General features: G+C 42.2%; 1 long non-coding RNA gene and 2 pseudogenes across 3 annotated transcripts in view; 1 reads left to right on the top strand and 2 right to left on the bottom strand.

Moving 5' to 3' along the window:
* LOC306641915 overlaps positions 1-21,387 on the bottom strand; it is a 71,159-nt pseudogene extending 49,772 nt beyond the window's left edge. Inside the window, exons 1-6 of the transcript XR_013766826.1 lie at positions 20,022-21,387; positions 14,472-14,523; positions 14,033-14,039; positions 12,252-12,362; positions 11,668-11,898; positions 10,232-10,614 (exon numbers count right to left, since the gene is read on the bottom strand). The product of XR_013766826.1 is annotated as an uncharacterized misc_RNA (transcript). The remainder of the gene's footprint in view (positions 1-10,231; positions 10,615-11,667; positions 11,899-12,251; positions 12,363-14,032; positions 14,040-14,471; positions 14,524-20,021) is intronic.
* Positions 8,010-10,224, bottom strand: LOC306642449. The gene is made up of 2 exons (XR_013758529.1): positions 9,856-10,224; positions 8,010-8,309 (listed from the first exon to the last, which is right to left on the bottom strand). It is a non-coding gene; the product is annotated as an uncharacterized lncRNA (long non-coding RNA).
* Positions 21,388-22,821: 1,434 nt separating the features above from the next.
* LOC306641914 (lysM and putative peptidoglycan-binding domain-containing protein 2-like) lies at positions 22,822-24,002 on the top strand (annotated as a pseudogene). The gene is made up of 2 exons: positions 22,822-22,915; positions 22,965-24,002. The product of its transcript is annotated as a lysM and putative peptidoglycan-binding domain-containing protein 2-like (transcript).
* Positions 24,003-25,565: the final 1,563 nt, after the last annotated feature.

Raw genomic sequence — 25,565 nt, 5'->3', positions numbered from 1 at the left:
AAGGAGAGGGGCAGGTTACTGTTAGGAAAGGAAATAAAGTTTACAAAGCTAGGACTGGGAAAGGTGCCAATTATGAGCTTATTCCTATGGGGCACTCCTTCTTGAAGGGCAACTAACTACAAGAGAATTACTGGTTAGAAATGCTCCCCAAAGTTACTTTCAACAGAGAGACTAATTATCTCAAGCTTCTCTCCCTAGAGAAAAGCACCTTCCTTCCATCCTCCATTGATACCTCCGTCTTCGTGGCCCCCTGTATTATTACTTCTCTGGGTTTTAAAGAAAATCTTTGTGTTTAATAAATGTATGGTTCTATTTAAATGCATTAAAAAACACTCTGAGAATGCCTTTAATTTCTTAGTTTGTGTTCTGTTTGGTGGAGGGAGGAGAGAATGAATGAACGTGGTAAGGAGAAAATAAAATTACATCAAAATGGGGTAAAGAAACTCCATTTTGAGGAGTTTCTTGCCTAGGATATTAAAGGATGTTATTTGTGTGTTTTCCTCTCATTATGCCACACCCAACTGTCCCCGAGAATAACATAGCTTAAAAAAAAATTATTAATCTCTTAAGATAAGGATGGAATAGGGTGAGACTTAAAGAAGTAAGCAGGATAGGATAGTTGATTTTTAAAAAGACAAAGTCCAGGGGTACAGTACAGTGGTAGAGCACTTGCCTAGCATGCAGGAGGCCCTGGATTCACCCCCAGTACCACAAAAACAAAAACATAATAAGAAAAATTTAAAAAAAGAAAAATAAGGTTATCTTATTTACTCTAATCCCACATTTGACAAGACTACTGAGCTTTAACAGAAGAAAATAAAATTTGGAAATAGTTTTAATCAAAAAGCCAGTGCTTTTCTCAGTACTATATTTATTATAATTCCAACTTGATAAATTGTGTTCAATTTAGTGGGGGGAGGAGAGAACACAGCCCTACAACACTTAAGACACCATAGTCCTCCCATTCTGTCTCTACAATAATACAGATCTCTCAGAGAAGAGAAGGGAGGAAAATATTAAAATTATCCAATTCTTCCAATAGGAAGACAACATCTACCTAGCAATGACTGGCTACCAGGTCATTAAAAACAAACAAACTGCAGTAGGAAATATTTAAATTAATTTTTTTTTTGAAGTGCTGGGGATTGAAATTGAAAGGTAAGCACCCTAGAACTGAGCTATATTCCAAGCCCTAAATTAATCTTAAGAAGGAAGCCACAAGTTGTAGCATTACCTGAAGATTTTTCTTTCAGATGGGAAGAACCAAGAAGACCTCAGAATATTTTATCCAATTTATTTGGCAAATACAGAAGGGAGATAGAGGAAGTCTGCAGGTTGTAGGGAGTAAGAAGAGGAAGAACCATAATAAATGTATGGTTTTATTGCTGAACTGCTATTTAAATGCATTAAAAATTGCCCTATTTTTACTCTCCTTTAAAAGTCCCCATTACTTCACTCCCTGAATCACAGCATATTTGTTGAAGAAGGTTGATAAGAGGGGATAGTTGGCAACAATGGAACAAATAATGTTAACCCTTGTGGATGAGAACCCTTGCTCTCAAATACTCAAATCCTGGGCTCTGCACAAGTGAACCAACCAGACTTTCCATTTTCTCATAAGAAATTCACATGTATCTTATGTATCATAATCCATGTCACACATGCTCCACATACCTGAGAAAGATCAGCAGTACTCTGACTTGACAATGATAATCCAGCTGTGCTGATGTTTGTTATGAATTATGGATATACCTTTCAAACTACTATTTAGCAGTATTAATTCTTAGTGAATGGGAGCTGAGGGAGAAAGCAGACAATGCTGCTTCATGATAATATTTAGTACATAAATGAGTTGGGAATGCATTGAAACAGCATTCTAGGGCCCATGGAAACAGGCGGCCCACTGGGAATACTTTGTCCTATGGAGCTGCTTCTGAAGAAATGCCTACGACCAGCAAAGTCAGAAATACTGACTGACAGTCATTTTAAAATCTCCCTGACGGGCTGTGGGTGCAGCTCGGTGGTAGAACACTTGCCTAGTGTCTGGATTTGATCCCCAGCCTCACAAAAAAAAATTTAAATGTCATCTTAAAATCACTGCTGATTAGAGCAGGATAGAAAACTGTTTAAAAAAAAAAGGAGGTTTGACAAATGCACTTAATGCTCTAGTCAAAAAGAAAGCATAGAAACAGACAAACTGAACTATTGAGTGGCCCAGGGGAAGAAGGCTTGTGTCACATGTTTTTATGAATTATCAAGTGAGCTGGCAGACACACATCACAGTTGCTATTTTGACTGCAATCCACCACGCAAACAGAATGAATTCTCCTACTTACATCAAATGGAGCAAAACTTGACTGGGCATTCTAATGACATGGTTCCCTGAAGCAGTCACTACGAGGAAGTAGAAGACTCATGGCAATGATCAGTGAGCAAAATTTTTCTGCTTCTTCTGGAGGCCAGTTCTCCTGCTGACTGAACAGCTTCTCCAGAGTTCGCCCTGTGGATAAAACAAAGGCATTAGGCAGGAACACTGGTAGATCACCTGGCTAGAAGCTCTCCAGTGAAGAGAGGAGGTAAACACAAGCAGGGAGCAGCACTGTTTCCAAGACTGCTGACATGCACAGAAAGGAACCTCTCAAACACTGCATAACTGCAGTACAAGACCTGACATACCACAAAGAAAAGGGTTGCAGGTCTTTCCTCTCCCATCCCAGTGAATAACTCCTGCCTCAAAAGAGAATGGCCCAAGTTACCAGCTGTACATTCTCCCTCTAAATGAACACCTTCCTCTTTAAGATTTAATTAGCAATCCTCCTTTCTTTTTTGTTTACCCTGAAGATGTTTCTCTAAGCAAGCAGTTAGTAATCTCAAGGAGCCATCATTTGGACCTAGAAATGTCAGTGACTGACATTCATGGTCTCAGACCTGGGAATGGAGAAGGATGAAGAATGAGGAGACAAGGAGACAGGCAAAGACTCATGGAAAAGGGAAGAGAGTTTTCCAAGGAAAATGCTCTAGAGTGTTCCTCAGATGTATAATTCTACTATGAGTCTATATTTAAGGGATTTTTTATTATTGTGCCCCAAAAAGAGAGAAAATAAGACAACACTGTCTGAGGACCCTACAGAACATGGGTCCCCCACTCCAAGGTTCTCAATCTTGGTTGTCACTAATGCATTGAGGACATGGTTTTGAGAAAAAAGAAGTTTTATTGCTTTGGTAGCAAAAGAGAAGCAAAGGAGACCCCTGTCCCAGATGCTGTGATTCTGCTCATCAGGGAGAACACAGGGTTTTTAAAGAAGAGATTCACGCCAGGTGTTCCCTGTGGGGGATTTTGATTCCCTTGTTAATTTGGAAGACAGCCATTTCTTAGATCTGCTGGCCCTATCCCAGAAGTCTGAATTACTTGGTTCCTGTGGTGGGTGTGTGTTCATAGGCAGACAATTTGGCTAGGATGGGGAAAAAAGGTAATTCTTTTCCCCACCCCCAGGTTAGGGAAGAGAGAGAGAAAAGGAAACATGTCCATTTTAAAATCAGCCTCACTGGCAGACCAAGTCTGAGGTGGCCACTGTTACAGTTGTGCCTTAGATCATCTGGGGAGAACAGAATTTTTGAAAGGCTGGGCTTCAGTATTTTATTGGTTACCAGTTGATTTTGTTAACCAGATGTGAGAACCGTGGATGCAATTCCTAATCTATTTGTGACATAAATAGCTCTCTATTCTTCAGAAATATATATAGTTTGTGTCTGTATTCATAAGCTACAGCAAAGGAAATGCAACATCTCAGACTCCCAGGGTCACTACTGCTCCACAGTTCTTGCCTTACTGCTGCCCCTCCCTCTCATCTCTAATTAGTGTATTATATTTCAACTTTAGATAAAAATCACTGATCCAGAAAAGTCTCCAAGGACCTCGTTCCACACCCTTTTGTAACCCTTAATAAAAGCTCCTTTAGGTAATTAAGCATTTTAGTTAATGAAGTGGTTGTGAAACCTTTTATTTTGAAAATGTCTACTTTTAAAGGTGGTCCACTTCATGCTTTGAATATAGCCCTTGCTGCTCTGCCACTGTGACTTATTTTTAAAATGGACACATTCCTTTCTCTTCCTCTCTCCATGCTCCTCCCTAATCTCCCACCCCACCCCCAATCTCAAACAGAAAGGGATTACCTTTCCTCCCCATCCTAGCCAGAGTTCTCTGTCCTTGAGCACACCCCCACCATAGGAATGAAGTAATTCAGATTTGGGGGATGGCACTAGAAAATAGCAGAAATGACTATGACCAGGTCCAGCAGTGCACACTTGTAATACCAGTGACTCGGAAGGCGATTTCAAAGTCAGCCTCACAATTTAGCGGGCCCTAAGGAATTTATGGAGACCCTGTCTCTGAATTTAAAAAAAAAAAAAAAAAAAAATCAGTGGTTAAGTGCCCCTGGGTTCAATCCCCAGTACCAAAAAAAAAAAAAAGAGAGAGAGGAAGAAATGACAGTCTCCCAAATTATAACTCTAGACAGAACATATGGCATACAGCCTTTGAATCAACTCCTTAAAAGCCCCCTGATCCCCTTGATGGGCAGAATCACAGCCTCCAGGACAGGAGTCACATGTGCTTCTCCTTTGCTAGCAAAGCAAAAAAACATTTTTTTCTCAAAACCATGTCCCCCTTAATGGATTGGCATCCAGGACAAGGACCAAGCTTTCAATAACATAGTGTCTTACTTAAATTGTAAACTGACAGCCAGTTTATAGCCTGCAAATCTGGCCACTTGCATGTGAAAAGTACTGACAAATATTTGGAAAAATTCTGGATGTACACAATGCTCTGATTAGGTGACAGATTCATTGACATCATGATCAGAATGTAACAGAGGATATGTCCTCCATTTCCCTTACTTTTTGTCTTTCTGCCCCTCCCTAGTTCCTTTTGCCTGGTATTGGAAATCTAAAGAGAGACCTCACCTAAATAGTTCAGACATAACTGCTAAATGAGCTTTCTTTAGAACCCAGAAAATCTGGTGACCCCTGAAATACCCCCTCCTTTCTTTAATTCTATGGTAAGGTACATTTTTTATCAACTAACGCAAAGCATATAAATTAAATGAGGGGAGAAAAATAGTCTATCTGAAAAGAAAATCCAGGCACTGACCCCAGTGGGTGGTTGTTCACTGCCAGGCTTGGGAGTAGACACATGCCCTACCTGACAAAGCCTTCACCCAGCCTGTAGCCTCACTGTACCTCCTCTCCCTCCCCATGAAAGTCCTTTGTGCCCTTCACCTCTCTCCCCACCAGAAGGGTTTTGTGACAGTGAAGTCCTCTTCTCCTTAAGCTGGCTTTACCAAAAATCTATTTCCTTGCCTCAATACCTTCTCTCTCAACTTAATTGGCTGGTTGTGAGTCAAGCAGCCAGAACTTAATTTCGGTAATAAGAATTAGAAATGAAATGTCGATCTATATCATCAAATTATTTCCATAAATGGCCAAACAGTAAATATTTTTGACTTTGAAAGAAACATAAGCTCGCTGTTGCATTCTTCCAAATTCTTCTCTGGTGTGAGTTTTTTGTTTGTGTTTCTGTTTTGATACTAGGCATTGAACCCAGGGGTGCCCTACCACTTAGTTAAATCCCCAGGCATTTTTTTTTGGGGGGGGACAGGTTCTCACTAAATTATCCAGGCTGACCTCAAACTTGCAATCCTCCTGCCTCAGGCTCCAAGTAATTGGGATTACAGGAGAGTGCCCCAAGCTCAGTTTTTTATAATTATTATTATTATTATTATAGTTGTCAACTATATTATTATAGTTGTCAATGGACATTTATTTTATTTATTTATACCTGGTGCTGAGAATCGAACCCAATGCCTCACACATGTTAGGCAAGTGCTCTACCACTGTGCCACAACCCCAGCCCCCAAGCCCAGCTTCTTCTGGTTTGGTTGTTTAAAAACAGTTTTATGAATTTGACAACCATTCTTGCTTAGGGCTGTACAAAAACCCAGGCTAGAACTTATACTTTAGTTATAACTAAATTATAACTATTAGTTATAACTAATTTACAACTATTTAGTGATAAATTTCAAACATAAATGTACAATTCTGTCAACACAACAATCATACAATTTTATACCTCTCCCTATTTCCACCTACAAAACAAAACTAATCTCAAAAGCTGCCTTTAATATGCGTAGTGGGTCTGGGGATGTTGCTCTGTGGTAAAGCACATGCTTACCATGCAGAAAGCCCTAGGTTCAATCCCTGGCCAAAAAAAATTGGAGTGACAAAGCACCCCCCTACAGAACATAAGTTTGCCTGTACCTAACTGGAACTAAACACCTAGGTTCACACCCCTCAATTCTCAAGAGATTATCATAAAAATATATCCATTGTATTAAGGGAGGGGAGGGGAGTAAAAGGCTACAAATTTCAGTAAGGACATCAGACATGTACATCAAAGAGGTCATAGGTCACAAGACTGGGAGTAACTGGAAACACAATCGAAACTAAACCCCCCCAGTCATAGTTAATTACAACCCCTTAAAGGAGCTATTGTTTTAAGATCATGACATACCCACTAGCTGTGACCAGGTCTTCAACACCCTCCCCTTGGTACTAGGTTACCAAGACCCTCACAAAGGAAATTCCCTGAGGGCTATACAAAGGGTAACAAACCATATACATGAAGGTTCTTTTTATGTAATTTTTAGTTGTAGATGAACACAATATCTTTATTTTATTTACTTATTTTTTATGTGGTACTGAGGATCGAACTCAATGCCCCACACTGAGCCACAACCCCAGCCCCCATGAAGATTTTTTTTAAAAGAACTCTTGAAATATCATACAAAAGTTTATGAATGGGGCTGAGGGTGTAGCTCAGTGGTAGATGGCTTGCTTAGCATGGCATAAGGTCCTAGGTTTAATCACAAGCATTAAACAAAAACAAAAAACAACAACAACAAAAAAATTTTATGATCATTTTGCTATTTTATCTTTTTTGGGGGTACCAGGGATTGAACCTAAGGGTGCTTAACCACTGAGTCACATCCACAGTCCTTTTTATTTTTTATTTTGAGACAGGGTCTTGCTAAGTTTGCTGAGGTTGGCTTTGAACTTGTGATCCTCCTGCTTCAGCCTTCAGAGCAACTGGGATCACAGGAGGGCATAACCATGCCTGGTTTGCTATCTTAAACTGTTTTTATTTTTCACTTAATTTTTTTGGTGCTAGGGATTGAACCCAGTGCCTCATGCATCATAAGCAAGTCTTACCTTACCACTGAGCTACACTCCCCAGCCCTGAAAACGGTTAATAGGAATCTTGTTTTGTAGTTTGTTTTCTCCAACTGATCTAAATTAGCAGTTACAAACTAGTTCTTACCCCTTTTTAGAAGCACACCATTAACTGCCATTGGTGGTTACCAACTTGCCAACATTCATAGATTTTGCCTAACAATTTGGATTATGGCTTCTTAAAAAAAAAATGGAGTTCGAAAACTACTATTATACCTGCATAGCAACAAAGGTCTGGAGCAGAGCAGCAACTAACACTTTATCTTATGGCCATCATCTCTACCACTCTCCATTGTCTTCTAAATACTAAAGCCAAGTGTCAGTTGTCATTTAGTTTCCCAGTTTGGGAGTTTGTGATCCCTAATGTAAACAAAGACCTTCTACCTTTCTTATTACTGCTGATAAATTCAATGTAATCATGTGTGATTAATTTTTGCTAACTGAAAAGGTAAAAATCATGATAGTGACCCTACAATTGAATATTAGTTCATGCTGTATAAACCAAAGTGAAATAATTCGAGGGAAAAAAAATCATGTGTCTAACTCCTACAGACAGAAAACAAATTATTTTCATTTTATTTACAATTAAAAATTATTTCCATCTACTGATAAACAGAATGTAGTAATTACTTCTTATAACCATAATTACATGTCAGCACAAAATGAGAGAATGCTGTTTTCACTCAAATTTTTGAATTATATGAGAACTGCTTTATTTACTCATTTGTTTTATATTTAAGCCATCTAGAATCCTCCTAATACTTATTAGCATGAAGAAAGCCCTTACCCATTTATAGTTTCTATGTATTAAAACATATTTTACAAAGCTGGAAGAAAACAAAATACACGGTGCATACTGAAACAGACCTAGAAAACCAGATTCTACTACCTCCTATCTCAAGTGTATATAAGGCTTTTGAGTCAGAAGCTATGTCAAGTACCTTCCAACTTTAAAATTCTCTGTACTTATTGAGATCTTCTTTCCTCCAAATAAAGTAATTCATCGAGCTGACTTGCTTTTCCTGCAGATGGGAAAAGTTAACAAGTATTTGCATTCCATTTCACTTTTATTATCACTTTTAACAGCTAATAAAATATCAACGTAAGATGATTGCTAGAAACAGGTATTCCCTTTAAACCATGCAAAACAAATTCATTCTTCAAAATCCTTCAAAACAGAGACCAGATAGACCAATTATTCAGTAGGACAGAGATAAATCTCAATATTTCCTTCCAGTCAGCCCATTTAATTAACTTGTCCAAGTATTCTCAAATTTACAGGTTTTAAAGAACAGTATCACCACCAAATATTAGTAGGTATCATGTAAAATGGCACTACTATCACAACTGCTCCATATTTGCATATTTGAGTGCAAAGATGCAACTCAACTTCATTTCCAACTGAAATCCTGTTTCTGTTTAAACCTTATAGCAAATAAAATAGTCCTAAAAGTCCACTAAATTCCTAATGCACACAATAATCTACAACACAAAAATAACTTTTTCAAAAGCGAACGATTAGAAATAAAAATGAAAGTACAAAATCCTACTAAATTGGTAAAAGTTCATGGAAAACCTACACCTAAACCTTGAGTTTCATTCTGTTAAGAGTATAATGTACACTGACTGGAAGGGAATTAGATATGGTTTATACTTTAACTGTTATTAACAGTGTTGTCTGATAAAACTTTGTGAAAAATCCTAATACCTGTCCTGTTCAATACAATAATCAACAGCTATTGTGGCCACTGAGTTTTTGAGTTATGAATAGCATAACTATGGAACACAACTTATTTGTTAAATTTAACTTGCGACGTGTGGTTAATGGTTAACATACTGTATACCTAATTTGAATACAAAGTATAAACTTTAGTTTTTCAAAATATCATGACCTGATGTTACCAACGCCAGTTAAAGTTCTCCTGATACGAAATAATACATAGGGCCAATCATCACTCTAAACATAAAATCACTTTGCAAGTGAGAATTCATGGTATTAACTAGATTTAGAATTTAAGGTACGCTATTTGCTAAGAGTCCCCCATTGTTTTTGTAAAAAGGGGTACTCACTTTTTAAACAGTTTCCCACTGCATGCAAGCTACTTTCCCTTCAAACCTGTTCAATATATTCTGTTCAGAAAGTCAAATGGTAAAATTAAATTCTCGGCACTATTAAGTTCCCGTGACTCGGTACATTTCACGTTTATTAGTTATTTTCTTAAAAGTCAGATACAAATACCTGAAAACGTCTGCACCTTTTCCCAGAGCTTTAGGTATACGACTATCTCAGGTATAGTTGCGATTTCATTCCTAGACACAAAGTATTTATTTCAGTTCCCAAGTGTCAGAGTCTCTGGCACTTGGGAGTATTTGACCACCTCTTCCAAAGTCAAGAAAAGTAACCAAGATGGTGCACAAAATGTCAAACGAAAACAGTCTGAGGACTTGCACACTTGAGCAACAACGAATCCCTAGCAGAATCAACCAGGCTTTTTTTGCTTTTTGGTTCCCCCTCCCCCCCACACCACCACCACCTTTCCGGGAGAGAGTATGTGCCTCCAGCTGTACCACGAAGCAAACAGGAGAGCAAGGTGGTGACCCCAGGTCACGGTCGCTAGCACATCTCCAGTCCGGCAGCGGAAAGCCATGGGTGTGGAAGGAAAGAAGAGGCGCCTAACCAGCAGCGCGCCCGACGCGAGCGCGGCCAGCGCGGTACCCGCCCCTCTCAGCGCGGCGGCTACAGCCCGGGCGGCACGTGGGCTCCCCGGGCGCGAGCTACACTGAAAAGCAAGCCGCCCGCAGCCTCGCGCCGGACCCGGCCCAGGATCCCGCTTCTCTCGCAGCAGGACCGCCAAGCGGACGCCCTGGCGACTCACACCGCTGGCCCGCCCTCTTTCCCTTCCTCCCCGAGCGGCGCGATCCCGCCCTGCGGCCCCTCACCTACCTGGTCGCGAGGTTTGAGAAACGCCATGGCGGTCGCCTCAGCGCCCACTCCAGCCTCCGCCCAGCCCGCTGTTCCGGCTCCAGTAGCTTCGGCCGCTGCCCGAAGCCGGCGGGTCGGCGAACGTCTGCGCTAAAGAGACCGCGGGGCAGGGGGCGGCACCGCCTCCGGACACCGCCTCCGAGGGAGGAGCTTAGCCGCCCCGCCTCCTCCTGGGAGGACTCCCCGCCCTCTTCCTTCCTTTCTCTCAGTCGCCCCCCAACCCGGCCGCGCGCTCCCGCCCCGGGGCTGAGGCGACTCAGAGTCGGAGCTCCACACGAAGGCGGTGGCCGTGGCTGCAGCGGAGAGGCCCTGGAGGTCGCTCCGCCCGCGCTTTCCGGGCCCACCTACCTCACTCCAGCCACCTGCCCGGCTGCCCACCCGCGGGTCTAAGATGGCGGTGGCGAAAGAGACCAAGCAAGCGGCAGTCCCGAGCGGAAAGCGCCGGAGAGGCCACCGCTGCCCGGCTTCGAATTCCCGGACCCTGGCCTCGGCTCGCGGCGAGGCCATTGCTTCCTGGGGCTCTTACCTGCCCGGAGCGGACTGAAGGAGACGCGGCTACACGTTCTGCTCGACCTCCCCCTTTGCCGTTGCCGCCATCTCGAGTGTGGCAGGGTCGGCTGGCTCTCCCACCTGCCTTGTTTCAGACCCCCTCCCCTTCCTTCCGTTCTTTCCTGCTGTCCCGTGCGTTTTTGTTTTTTGGTGTTTTTTTTTTTTTTTTTTTTTTTTTTTTTTTTTTTTTTTTGCGGTACTGGGGAATCGAACTCGGGGCCTTGTGCTTGCAGGGCAAGCACTCTACCAGCTGAGCTATCTCCCCAGCCCTCCCGTGCGTTTTTGAGGAGAGGGAAAACAGCTTTGCTGTCCCCGGGTTGGGGACTGAGGGAGAAGTGAATTCACAAACGCCCTCGCCTCAGTTTACTCGGAGTACACCTGCAGGGTCCTGCTGGGGGACACGGGGCCGATTTGGAATCTTATGAGGGCTCCGGCTCAGCCGCGGACCCGGGGAGGAGACCTGGTGACGCAGGCTTAACGTAGCAGGGACCTGGGTCCTAGCCTCCGTGGGACTCCACGGCCTCAAGCCAGCCTCTTGTCCTCCCTGGACCAGTGTCGCTAAGGTACCAGGGTGTATCCCCGCCTTGCCCCCGTGTCCTTGCCTACGTGCGTGAACCTCCGGTTACAAGCCCGCACTGGTCTTGAGTAGAAGATAGCTGTGGATGGGGGATGAAGATGGCTTTGGGCAGAGTTAGGAAATTCCATCCTAAACGCATCTGCGGGTCTTTAGTTAGAGCCCATGGGCCTCAGGGAGGCTGGGATGTAGCTCAGTGTCGAGCGCTTGCCAAGCATGAGCAAGGCCCCGGGTGCCATCACCAGCGCTGCAGAAACACTCGAGGCAGCCTCACTGAGTCCTCAAAGCCTAGCAAGAGCACAAGAGTTGGGCATTTGTTGGGTACCCCTTGCCCAACAATTGTAATACGTGCCCCATCCCTCGGGCCTGCTAAGTGAGCCCAGTGCCAGGGGTAGCTTGAAAGGACAAGCTTGCCCTCTGCTGTTAGACTAGCGCTGGTGTAGAACCAGTCAATCAGCGCAGGTGCTGCAGCTGGGCAGCCTCTGATGCCTGTGACGTTGGCTGCCTGCAGATGGGGACCCGGCCAGGGAGGTCCAGAAAAAACGGAGGTAAATAGTATCAAGAGTAACTAGGGATCTCAGCAGTCTGGTTTCAGATCCCTGCCCTTCCATACAAGATGTGACCCTGAAGAATTTAACCTCTTTAAACTTTCATTTTTTCAGTGTAAGATAATAAACTCGCCCACCTCCTTAAGGTTTGGAGAGCCCACTGAGGTGATGCCAGTGATGTACTCAGCACAGTGCCCTACACTTAGTGCTTGGTAAATGTTAGCTGTAATCATCTCAGGTTTGCGAGGCTTGCTTCAAGTAGGTCTGATCAACTCTGCGAGCACAGTGATGCAGCAGTTCCTGTCCTCACCTTTCGATGGAAGATGGTAGGAAGCCACGTGCCTGGGCTATACCACAAACCAGTGTAGGAGGACCAAGTGGCATGCCTTGTCTGGGACATGGGGTTGTAGTCACGGCAGGTCTACAGAATGCCAGATTTACAAGCCCAAGGGCTAGTTCTTACACAAAGGTGTAAGAACCATGCAGTGATTGTTACCTGGTCTTTATGTTTTCTCATTCATGTTAATTGGTAACCAAGGGACCATACATCCCAAGTACCTATTCCAGATTTGCCAGAAGTTCTGTGAGGAATTATAACTTCAGACTCTGTGCATGGGGAAACTGAGGCTAGGAGGGCAGGGATGAAGTAATTGTTCAAGATCAAATAACCGTGAAGTAACAGAACTGGAGTTTTAAACCCAGTGTTCTTCAGTGTCAGAATCATCAACCTCACTGACTTACCTCCTGTGGGGAATGGAATATGAACTCTGAATAAGCAGCTTCTCTGACTTCACACAGCAGCCATGGACCTTACCACTTCAGTATCACAGGTGTCCTCTAACCAGAGTGTTCAACACTACTCTTCATGTTTGTTTGTTTGTTTGTTTTTTGTGGTTCTGAGGACTGAACCCAGGCCCCTGGGCCTGCTGTTCATCTTAATCTGCCTCCCCTTCTGATGTATTCCTTATCTCTTCCCTCTACCCATTTTTCACAGAGTCAAAAATCAGCCACCTTCCTCCATCTTCATTTCCACTACTGTAGAGAGCATCATTACTTTTTAAACCTTTTAATAACAGCACACATGAGCTGGGCATGCTTGCATGCCCTGTAGTCTTGGCTAGTGGGGAGGCTGAGGCAAGAGGATAGCAAGCCCAGCAGATTCCAGACCAGCTTGGGAAACACAATGAGACCCTGTCTCAAAAAAAGAAAAGTACAGAAAAGTATACAAAATAAATGTGAAGCTTAATAATGATTAAAAAAAAAAAAGATTGTGCATTCCTTTAGTTTGTTAATTCAGGGCCTTCATCTATCCCAGTGAATCTTAAATTTGGCCTTTTAATGTTATCCCAGATTTCTTGAATATTCTGTACAGCCTTTTAACATCTCTATGGTCAACTTTATTTTCAACATTACATAAGTTTGTCTTCAAGTTCTGAAAATCAATATTCAGAGTGGCCTAATCTATTGATGATGATTTCCATTGAATTTTTAATTTGGCATTGATTTTTTTCATTTTAAGGATTTCCGTTTGGTTCTTTTTCAGAATCTCTATCTCTTTATTGGAGTGAACTTTCACTTCCTTTATTTTCTTTGATTTTACTCCTTACATCTTATTTTCCCTCACAGAACAGTATAACTATGAACTTTCTAAATTCCATCTCCAACATTTCCTCCACTGTGGTGTCAATGAAATCTATTGTTGAAGCATTATGGGCTGTTTGGGATGGTTTCTTCCCTTGCTTTTCCATTGCTTTTTCATCTTTTGGTATACTTCTTTAAAGTGAAGGAGTACTTTGTGAGCTTCCTTTTCTTAAGAGCCCTGGGTTGCATGAATATCCAGATAATGATATTTTAAGTCGATGTGTGTCCTCTGCTGATCCCAATATCAGCAACACCATAAGAGATGCCACTGTGCCCTGTTTACTATAATCACTTATAAGCCAAGCCTCATTCTATTCAACTTTATACAAAACAAAAACTTGATGCAGTTATTCTCTGTGGTTCCTCAAATTCAGGTGTAAATCTATAACAAAGTTCTAGAATAGGTCAAAATATTAGTTGTTAAACTTAGTAAATGTACTGTAACCTTACCTGAGAGCTAGAAGGGGGCAGGAAGAAGATTGGGCAAATAGAAGAGGGAAAAAAAGAGAAAGAAAAAAATCTATAAAAGGAAGGATAATTTACATTAAGGGGTTATTTATATGTTCAAAGTTAACAAAGTTGTTTAGAGTATACCATGTCAAGGTGAAGAAAATTCTTGTTCAATCTTGATTTGGATTTCCTTGGAGTTTGGACTTTAAGCAGCTCTCCATCAGTTTTGGGCTGTGGCTCTCTCCTGAGCTGCAGGGCACAGAAACCAATTCCTTAGCTATTCTGAATCTCCTACCAGCAGCTTCTGGTTTGTCATATCGGGGCCTGCAGCTGATTCCTCAGAGTGTGCAGTGTTGTGGTCTGGCTGTTTCCATTGTGTGCAGTAGTTCAAGATGTAGCCTCTGAAGTGTCCCTGTGATTGCTGTGGGTCACTGTTTACCTGCTCCCCTCTTTGGGATCTTTTTCACAGTAGTGAAGATCTTGGCAGCTGTCTATAAGCACAAGAATGCTTGTGGGTTTTCCATGGGCATTCTGTGGTGCAGAAGTATTCCCCCAGCTGATACTACTCTCCGAGGTATTGTAGTGAAGGGTCTCAGGTGGTTCACCTGGACGCTATAGTTTCCACTGCCCTAGGTTGCATTGATTTCTTCTGTTAACTTCTGTTAAATTTGATGCAAGATCCCACAACTTGCCAGTTCTGATCATGGTTCACCTTGTGCACCTGTTAACACTAGGATCAGACCCTTCCTGCTGCACATAGGTCTCTGTCACTGGATATTCAGGCAACTTCCCTCTGGTATGGCCCCATAATCTCAGGGACTATCCCTTGGCTTCAAACTGTGTTTCCCCACAATGTAAGTGCTTGTGCCTAGTAAATCTGCTTTCCTTTGGGGCCAAGTCTGCTTCATTGTTGTCTCTTCTGAGTCCAGCAAGCTAGAGGAGGCTGCAGAGGGCTTCCCACCCTTGCCTGGGTCACAGAGCCTGAGGAAGGGTTAGACACACTTCCCCACCCAGGTCCCCACCAGCTTGTTTGTTCCCCTTGATTTCAGTGAGGGGGGAGAGAGGGATTTCAGTGATTTTTTTTTTTTTTTTTTTTTTTTTTTTTTTGGATAGTAGTGGTCCTTCAAGAAGTTCTTTCTGGCCCCTTAAGGGGTGCCTCTGGAGGTGACTTCCCTCTGATTTAATTTGTACCTGTCTGGGCATGGGAAGATGCTGTGCTGATATAAGTGGATGACTGGTCAGCTGGGGGCTTCACAAGATGGACTCCCAGCTCCGTATTCTTTTCATGATTTGATTTTAAGTTTTTTGCACTCCTTTGAGGGCCTTTCTATATCATCAAGCTTTAAATTTTATCTGTCTGTTCAACTGTTTTTAAGTGAGTGAACTTAAAGGAATGAACCTTCCCCTCACCCTCTGTTGCGCCTTCCCCCTTCTCATCTACAGGTTTGGTTCTAGATTAGGGAACTCTTGAGTTTGTTTTCTTCTCTGGTAACCACCCTTCCAGTCTCTCCAGATCTCAGACTCTATCAAGTCTTAGAACATTTATTTTGTCGCCTCCCTCTCAATTCTGCTTTTCCTTTGCTGCTTTCTGTGTTGTGATGAAATCGGGACTCACTGTCCAGCTTGCATCCACCATCTTCCAAATTCCTCACTTTCTAAATTTACAGGGAAGACTACATACTAGGTACATAATGATGAACTAAGTCAATTTTGAAAAAAGGAGTACATCTCTGGGAGTAGTAATCAGATGTTTTGCAGTTATATTTATAAGACTCATGTAGTACTGGCTTAAAACAAAGATACACATTAAAGGAAAACAGAAACCACAGAAACAGATTAATCTATATACAGGTATGACATAAAAGTGGTAGTAAAAATCATTGACCAAAAGACTATTTAGGCTAAGCATGGCAGTGCATACCTGTAATCCTAGCAACTCTGAAGGCTGAGGCAGGAGGATCATGTTTGAGGCCAGCCTCAGCAAATTAGCCAGAACCTGTCTCAAAAAATAAGAAGGGTTGGAGAGGAAGCTCAATGGTAAAAGGTCCTTGGGTTCAATCCACTGTATATAAAAAAGAAAGTCCATTAATTTGGTTTTCTATATGGAGAAAAAACTAGATTTCTACATTATAATCATACACTAAAGGGGACTCTAGTTCAAAAGCTTAAATGTAAAGGGCCAAGTGATAAAGTAAATAGAAGATTATAGAAGGAAGACTTTTTGTGATTTAGGAGCAACAATTTTTTTAAATGAGAGGAAAACAGTACAAACTATCTTAGATACAGATTTTATAATATGAAATTTGCATCTGGAATTCAGATATTAGGATGAAATATATATGAAATGTAGGGGGAAAGCAACATCTAATTAGTAAGTGTTGCTTAGAAGAAGAATGCCATATGAAGATATTTAAGTAGTAAAATCTATCTAAGTAGTAAAATGTATCTGATTATATGAAAATATTTCTGTTCAACCAACCATACTATAAAATTTAAAAAGGATAAATATCCGAGGAAACTATTTGCTATTTAAATCCAATTCTGTATGTTGAGATTACAAAGAAGTGAATCTACTCCAAATCCTTTTAACAGAAAGAGATTTACTATAGGGTGTGACTTGGTTTACAGAATCTTGGAAAACTTGAATAAAAGGGTTCTAAAATCTTTTTAGATATTATTCACAAAGCCATAAGGTAGGACCAGGATATCAAAGAAACAGTCACCACCTCTATGACCTAAAGTTCCAGGCTCTAAAAGCACACTTCTGCTGCCAGGAAGCCTCATTGCTACCTCTAGATGTTACCTCTGGATGCAGCTGGCTTCTGACCCATTGCTGTGCCTGCACCAGTCACACCAGAAAGACTGGCACAGCATACCTACCCTGGATATTCACAAAGTTAGGACCTGGACAATAGACCCCTGCTCACACTGCCCCAGAAGAGTTAGAGAGGTCCTCTACTCTACTTGCAAGTAGAAACAATGGACACTAAGTCTGACTGAGACCTTCCAAATGTGTCACAGAATCAAACCTAAATTTCATCTGAAACACAACCTATAAGGGACTCAGAAAAGTCACTTTAGATTCCTAGCTTCTAATAAAAGACCAGAAGGAGGCTTTGTGACTATCATATATCCTCAACATTAGTAACAGAAAAATATCCAGAATATACTAGGAAACCCTGTAAATAATAAGAAAAATCAGGAAATACTACATAAAAGTGTAAAATGATTTGAACAGGCAATTCATAAAAGGGTAAACCCAAATGGCTAAAAGTATGCAAATGTTTTCTCAAAAGCATTGGTCATCAGATAAATACATAGTAAAAAGTAAAACAATGAGTGACTACTTTTCCCCATTGGATTAGTGGAAATTAAATAACAGCAATTTACTGTGCCCGTGGATTATAAAGTAGAGAAGGCAATCTGAAAGGAACCCAATTGACTTAGACAAATTGAGTAAGGCCATTGTTGTATGGCTAAGTAATCTTACTTTGTAATACATGTCAGAGAAATTTCCACATAGAACTTAATGTGGGAATATTCATCAGAGTGTTTTCTGTGTTGACCTGAGAAATAAGGGAATATAGACGGTTATCAATGTGCAAACGTTTGAATAAAATCTAGAGAATGCGCCCAGGGCCACCACATTGCAAAACTGTAGGGGAATGTTAAGCACATGCAATAAAAGGTGAATAGTGCCCTCTGGTGCTGTACAACTCAGCAAAATTTTCACCCTTGGGAATACTACATAGCACTAAGAAGAAGAAGAAAAAAAAAAAAACTAGATAGGAATTCACCCAGAAAAAATTAGTAGTATTTTTTCCAAAGCCAGTTGAGTTTTAAAAAAATGATGTCTACAACTCAAGAGTATTTGTGTAAGCTAAACACACACAGAAATACTATACACCTTACAAAAATACATATACTTTCAAGAATACCAAACACATAAAAGCATGTGTTCACAAGGCATGTTAGAATGGGAAATGAAAACAACAGTAACAAAATGAAGAGTTCTGTAAGAACTGATGGTGTGAATTTGTCATGAAATGAAGAACTGGCAAAATAGATTTTTAAAATATCTTTATTTTATTTATGTGGTGCTGAGGATTGAACCCAGTGCCCCACTCATGTGAGGCAAGCACTCTACCACTGAGCCACAACCTCAACCCGATTTTTTTTTTTTTTACTGAAAATAATGTTCATGATATCTAAAACTACCTGAAAGATTATATCTGAAAAATGACCAATTGACTCATTTAGGGCAAGATGAAGGGTAGGGGAGACTGAGCAAGGAAGGGACATAGTGCAGAGTATTAAATATTAATATATATTCAACTACATATAATATTTTATGACACATACATAATATGCAATATAATTATTTATATATTATTAAATTAATCCTGATGCTGACTCCATTCGTACGGAACTATAAACCCAATTGAATATGTAAACAAATTGTAATCTAACTTGAGAGTTTATTCGGTGTCCCCAAGTCTTGGCCAATCACAGGAAAGTCTTGGCCAGTCATAGCAGCTGGACATTCAGCCAAACACAGGCTAAAAACTGCCAAAAATATGTCCAAATAAGACAAGAACAAAATTGTAACCAATCTGGTTATTTATGTATGTCACTTCCATTTTCTGGTTATAAATTTTCTCTGTCCATAGCTTTTGCAGCAGAACTCTCTGAACTGCTTTTTGTCCTCAGTGCTACTCAGTTCATGAGTCCTTTTTATTTTCTGCTCAAAGTCTTTTAAATTATTTTAAGATTTTTCTTTTTAACAATATAATGGCATACAACATACTACATATATTAAAATATTTAATTTATACATATATATTTAAAAAGAATTTCATGAGTGAGGTCATGGGTTCAATACCCAGCATCACACACACACAGCACGCTCACGCCAAGAATTTAGGGCCAGTGGTATATCTCAGCAACAGAGCACTGTTTCACATGTGCAATGCATTCAATTTCCAGTATCAGAGGGAAAAAAAATTTAAACGTTAGCTTTCAGGCAAAATGGGAGCACTGAAATATTTCCTAAACTAGGACTAGAGTGTTTGAATGTATATTTTAATTTTTTTTTTAGTTTCTGATGCTGCATATTGAACCCAGGGCCTCACACATGCTAAACAGACATTCTACCACTGAGCTAAACTCCCAGCCCCCAACTGTGTATTTTACTTGTTTATTTTATTTTTTGTACTGGTGATTGAACCTAGGGGTGCTTTATCACCAAGCTACAACCCAATTCTATTTATTTATTTATTTATTTATTTATTCATTTATTTATTTTTATTTAAGACAGGGTCTCACTAAGTTGCTGAGGGTGGCCTCAAACTTGTAATTCTCTTGCAACAGCCTCCCAAGTTGGCTGCCTGGCTCCAACTATGCATTTTACATACTTTACTCTTTTGCCTTGTGGAGAATGAACTGGAAAAGAGCCAGACTGAGGGCAGGAGAATGATGAAGAGGCTGGTGACAGTGATCTGAACAATTGCAGCAAAAAACAATGCAAGTAAGATGTAATACAACAGAAATTAGAAGAGATTTTGAAGAGATATTTAAAGTGTAAAGATTGAGTATGAGGTGTGAGGAGAATGAAGGAATCAGGAAATATGGTAAGACTGGGCAATAATGTCCTCACTGAGAGACACAGGAGGAGGGTATTTAGAAGATGGGGAAAATAAGTGTGGTTTTAGACAAGGTGAATCCCCTAGATCTGCAACATATGAGATATGCCTGATTCCCAGAAGAAAGTTATCTAGTAGGGATACAGATTAGCAGTCTACTGGTAACTGAATATGGTAAGGAAGCCAAGAGGAGACTTCTTTTTTTTTTTTTTTTAATTGTAAACAAATGGGATACATGTTGTTTCTCTGTACATGAAGTAAAGGCATACCATTTGTGTAATCATAAATTTACATAGGGTAATGTTTGATTCATTCTGTTATTTTTTCCTTCCCCCCACCCCTCCCACCCCTCTTTTCCCTCTGCCACCCCAGGGAGAAATCGTGTGCGCTAGGCCGGTGCCCATTGCTGAGCGGGGGTCCAGCGCCCAAGTGCGCCTCTAGGGGTCGACCGACAGTGCTCGAGGAAACCGCCTCCTGCTTGATCTTGGGGCACATGCGAGGCGGCCCAGCGCTGTAGGGCGCTACCACCACCAGGTGGCTGCCATCAGGGCTGCCTTTGCTAACACTGATGACTGACCGGCTGCCATACTCGGTGCCAGGGGCGCTCAGCGATGCCTTCAGCACAAATTTGCCCATCAGCCCGCCACCTGGCGGCTGCGATTGCTGCGGCGAAATGTACTCTGGGTCCAATTCGGCCCCAAGGAGCTCAGCCACGAAGCCGCCTGAAGGACTCACATCCTTGATGTCCGCCAGGTTGAAGGGAGCCTTGGAAGCGGGTGCAGACTCCCAGCCACAGGTGGCTGCCACCTGGCGTCACACCCGGGTCGCCCCCGGCCAGGATCCGATAGCTGAAGCTGCAGGTGGAGGGCGCGCGGGCAGGGCCGCTACTTGACCGGGAAGAAGATGAGACTGACGCCGACCAGGACACGGTGGGGGCCACTGACTCCTGATGGGACAATGAGTTGGAGAGAATAAAGTCTAGGTCCAGGAGATTGTTGAACTACTCCGTCTCCCTTCTGGGTAGAAGGGCCGGGTTGCTACCACCGCACGCTGGCTCCGCCACTCTCCAGGTCTGTGGCCACGGTCTCCGCCGCCAGGCCGTAGGGGCTACCGGGAAGCACCGTGGGAAGTCGCTTCATGTGGGACACAGCTCCTCCCGCCAGCGGTTATTTGGGGCACCTGCTGGACACGGTGTCCTCTCCCTTCGCTCCTGGCCAGACGCAAACGTGGAGAAGGACTGGAGCAGCGCGTCACTGACAGCCATGTCAGACTCGCCAGGTGGCTGCCTCATTAATGTGGGGCCCAGAAGGTCCTCGGGTGCCCGAAGCAGCTGGGGTATCCGAACCCCAAAATCAGAAGGATGGAAAAGCTTAGAAACGGAGCCAAAACCAAAAACCATAAGAAAAAAGAAATTTAAAAAAAATCAAAAATTGCCTGAGATCCTTCTTCTTTGGATTAAATACATATTGAAGACGTCTTTCTTTAAAACGTTCCTTTGTATACAAAAGTTTTAGAAAAGTCATGAACTCTTATAAAAATAGACAATCAGCAAGGCGAGTAAGTAGGTCCGGTGGCCAGGCTGAGTTCTCTTCGACTCAGCAGCGTCCCCCACCGCTGTCCGGGTCGCTGCGGTTGTCGTCGTGGGCTCAGGGGCTGTGGCCGGGGCAGTGGGCGGGCAGCGCCGCCAGGTGAGAATGGCCGCGGTGGTGCGGAGCTTCGAGCTGGCTGCGGCACAGGGCGCAAAGTACCTGGGGTTGCGCGGAGCGCGCGCGGCCATGGGCGCGAGCCACCGGCGGGTGGGTGGGTCGGTGGGTGGCTGGGGCTCCAGAGGGGCGGGGAGGGGCACTCGGCTACTCCCGGTGCCACCTCCACCCACCACAGCCTCTGTTCCTCGCACGCCCGCAGCCGCGCTCGATCTCTCCAGCTGGGGAACTCTATTATCCTTTTAAAAGAGAAAACTTGTGCCTTAAAAAAAAAAAAAAAAAAAAAAAAAAAAAAAAAAAACTCAATCACTATTTCTGCATTAATAAAATCGTCTTTTGGGGGAACTCTGGAAATGGCAGACTAAGGCATATCCTGCATACTAGCTCTCTCCAAGACTGAATCAAACAATATTCTGTGGCTGCATGATGAAGTAGAAAGACCACGGGAAAGTGCTAGAGTGCAACTCAGAAAGTTAGCAACCAGGTGAAACCCAGAAATACTCTTGTTTAGAGTGAGAGAGTTAGTGAAAGAAATAGAGTACACAGAACTGGGCCCAGGACAGCTTGGTGGAATAGGGGGAGCGCCCTTCTAAAGAGCTAAAAGAAAGTTTCCCATTAACTTGGAGAAAGGCAAGCTCCACTTCCAAGCAAAACAAATCTGAACAGAAAAGATACTCAAATACTAATCAGTGAGCTGGTGCAGGAGGAGATGGTTCCACGCTGCCCGGTATATTCACTTAAAGTGGGGAAGGGCACCCAGTTTTAAGTGTCTTATTGTTTAAGCTTCTATGCAAGAGATCAGAAACTCCTGCCGTTTTCTTTCCTGTTTTTCAACTCTATCTATCTAGCTAGCTAGATATCTAAAATTCAGCAACCACCTATGCTTTAATTCTCATCGGATCGTTAGATCCAGTGACATCGGGAGTCAATCTGGGCTCTGAAGTGAAACTGTGGTAGAGACCTATAGGTCTCTGGGTGGCCATCGGAGGTATAGCTGCCAGCTACTCTGGATCTGCAGAGCAGAGAAAGGTGGAAGCCTCTTTCTTTAGAAATCGACAGTCTGAACTCTAATAAGAAGCAATGCCAGTAAGGTGTAGAAATAGGACAGGTCTGGGTTAGATGGAAAGGTGCTGCCTGCAGCATTTTTTTTTTTTTTCTATTAACTGTTTTTTTCTTGATATCTTTTTAATGTCTTTCCCATTAGTAATCCCCTCTTTTATCTTTCCTCCTCTCCACATTTCTTCTTTCTCTTTTCCCTCACTCCCTTCTTGACTTTTTTAGTTTTTCTTTTCCTTTTGATCTACATATTTTAGTAGTAAGTATTGTTTGCTCTTAAAATACTGAAGTTGACGGGCGGGCAGGGTGGAGCTGCCGCAGTCCACCGACTGCTGCGGGGCGCTCGCTTCGCTCTTCCCCTTGCAGGTTCGCCTGAGCCACGAGCGCCATGCCCGGCCCGCAGCTCCCTTGTTCGGCTTCCCGCCCGCCGCTCCCTGCGGAACGACCAGCCACAGCCTCTGTGAGGAGGAAGAGGCGAGGCGGTGGCGGCAGAGGAGGCACCGCCCCCTTGTCAGCTTCCCGACCTGGCAGCCCGGGCAGTACCCAAGGCGGACTCCTCGCCCGCGTTGTCCCTGCGGGAAGGCGGCCCCGAAGCGCCGCTGTCGTAGGCCCCCTAGCCGCCGCCGCCGCCGCGCCGCGCAGCTGTCGCTGAGCCTGGCCCGCACCAAGACCCGCTCGAACCGCAGCACTGCCAGCGTGCGGATGCCGCTGGGCGCCGGCGTCATCGAGCGCCTGGTGGAGCACCTGGTCCAAGCCGGAGACACGCTGCAGGGCATCGCGCTCAAGTACCAAGTCACGAAAATAAACTGTTGATAGCAGTTTTTCACAAGAGGAGCCTGTGGTGGCTGGGGAAGACCTCCCTCCTCCCAGTCCTCAGGAATCTGAGATATAGCCCGAGGAAGTGTCAGCCAGAGATTTCCTACAGAGACTTGATTTGCAGATTAAATTATCAACACAGGCAGCCAAGAAACTAAAAGAAAGCAGAGATGAAGAGAGTCCCTATGCAACGTCCCTCTGTCATAGTTAGGTGATTAGTGGCATGATTTTAATCTGGATTAAGAGGTGGTTGGACCATAAAGCATCTGGCAACTGAAGATCCAGAAGCATCCCTTTTGGATTCCCATAGCACTCATCTTAAAATCACGATTAAGTCTACCTACTGCAGTTGCACTGAAGTGACTAGTTCTCTCTGGCTTTCTATAATGTTGTTTTTATTATGGCATGATAGCAAAATTATATTCTGGAGCTTATTACTTTTGTAGATGGTAATAGTTTTTAGACTAGCTTTTGTAAATACTGATGGAGATAAAGCATCAAAGACTATGCATTTAAGCTGAAAACAGTGTTTATTTAGCTCCTGATGAAACCCTAATTATGTGAAAAACACGGTGGCTGTTTAAGTGATGCTGACTTTGCTGTGCGTTTATAACTTAAGTGCTATATACATATATATATTTCAATATGTATTACATATTCTGTATTAATACAAAGAACCGAATTTTGTCTGCTATTTTGTAAAAATAAAGTACAAAAACCTGAGAAAATAAACTATGTTTTCACACACACACACACACACACACACACACAAAATACTGATGTTACTGGTAGTTACACTTTCCTCTCAAAGTAGTTCTGATGATTGAAACCAACCACCAAGATTATTCCAAGAAGATATATTTGTGCTGAGATACACACCCAGTTCAGGGTACATGGTGAAAAGATAACTGCTTACTAAAAAGTAGAAGATAAATGAATCCCAAGAGATGTGCAAATCTCAACAAATAATAACTGGAAAATGAGGAAATAGGCCAACAAAATGACCCCCCAAAAAGTTCTTATCTTCCTAATAAGTGAATCCATAGGAATCAAAGTACATGAAATCTCAGGCAAAGAATTCAAAAAATTGATTGTTAAAATGACCAGTAAACTCAAAGATGATACGAATAAACAACTGAATAAGTTAAAGAAGGCAATACAGAATACAAATTGGAAATCTGAAGCAAGAGATTCTGAAAAAACTAAACAGAACACTTGGTAATGAATAAAACAGTAAATCAAGTAAAAAACTCAGTTGAACCTCACCAATACACTAGATTAAGCAGAAGACAGAATAGAGAGACTTGAAGACAAGGTGTTTGACAGTAATAAAGAAAATAAAAACAAGAATCAGAGTATATAAGAAGTCTACAACAACATTAAAGAGATCTAATTTAAGACTCATAGGTTTGAAGAAGAAAGGAGAGATACAGACTATTGAAATAGATAACCTATTCAGTGAAATAATAGCAGAAATTTTCCCAAATATTAGGAACAATATGGACATTAACATACGGGAGCATTTCAAACCCCAAATAGACAAAATGAGAAAAGACCCTCTCCATGATGCATTACAGTTAACAATATCAAAACTCCAGAATAAAGAATTTCAAAGCTGTAAGAGAGAAGTTCCAAGTCACTTAAAATGGCAAACCAATCAGAATAACAGTAGATTTCTCAGATGAAACTCTAAAGGGTAGGTAAAGGTAGATGAAACTCTAAAGGGTAGCTCTAGAAGTAAGAATAGATGATGTTCTCTGAAAGCAAATTCTACCAAAGCGTCATTCTTCTTTCATTAATTCAACCTCATCTCAATGAAAATAGTTAATATCAACTGCCCAAAAGAGTTAGCAATTTTCAACTTTACATTTTACTAGGTTTAGTTGCCAATTTAGGAAGCCTGAGTACACAATGTACCTATATTAATTATCACCCAAAAAAACTTGGTGAACAAGTCAAGTATTCCCTAAGACCTCAGTACTTTCACAGTATCACAGTGACTGGCACACAGCAAGACACAGTACAGATATTTGTGGATGGATTTGTGGAAGGGCAGATGCTGCCTGCAAGCAGGCGAAGAAGAAAAGAAGAAAAGAAAGAAGAGTGAAAGAATCCTATATCCAGAGACATATAAATAGAATGTAGATAATAAGCACAGAATCAGTGAGGTGAGGACCAGTAAGGACCAACTAGAAAAAATACAAGGAGGAAATGGGAATTCAAACAGTTATTTTCAGGTGCTAAATCAAGAGAAAAAACTTATGTGTTCTAAGAGGGTAAAACTGCAAAACAAAGGCAAAAAGTCAGGAAAAATAA

The sequence above is a fragment of the Sciurus vulgaris genome (genome assembly GCF_902686455.1).
Source record: "Sciurus vulgaris genome assembly, chromosome: 12".
Taxonomy (NCBI): Eukaryota; Metazoa; Chordata; class Mammalia; order Rodentia; family Sciuridae; genus Sciurus; species Sciurus vulgaris.
The sequence above is the reverse complement of the archived record's forward strand: the minus strand, read 5'-3'. Positions and strand labels throughout refer to the sequence as shown.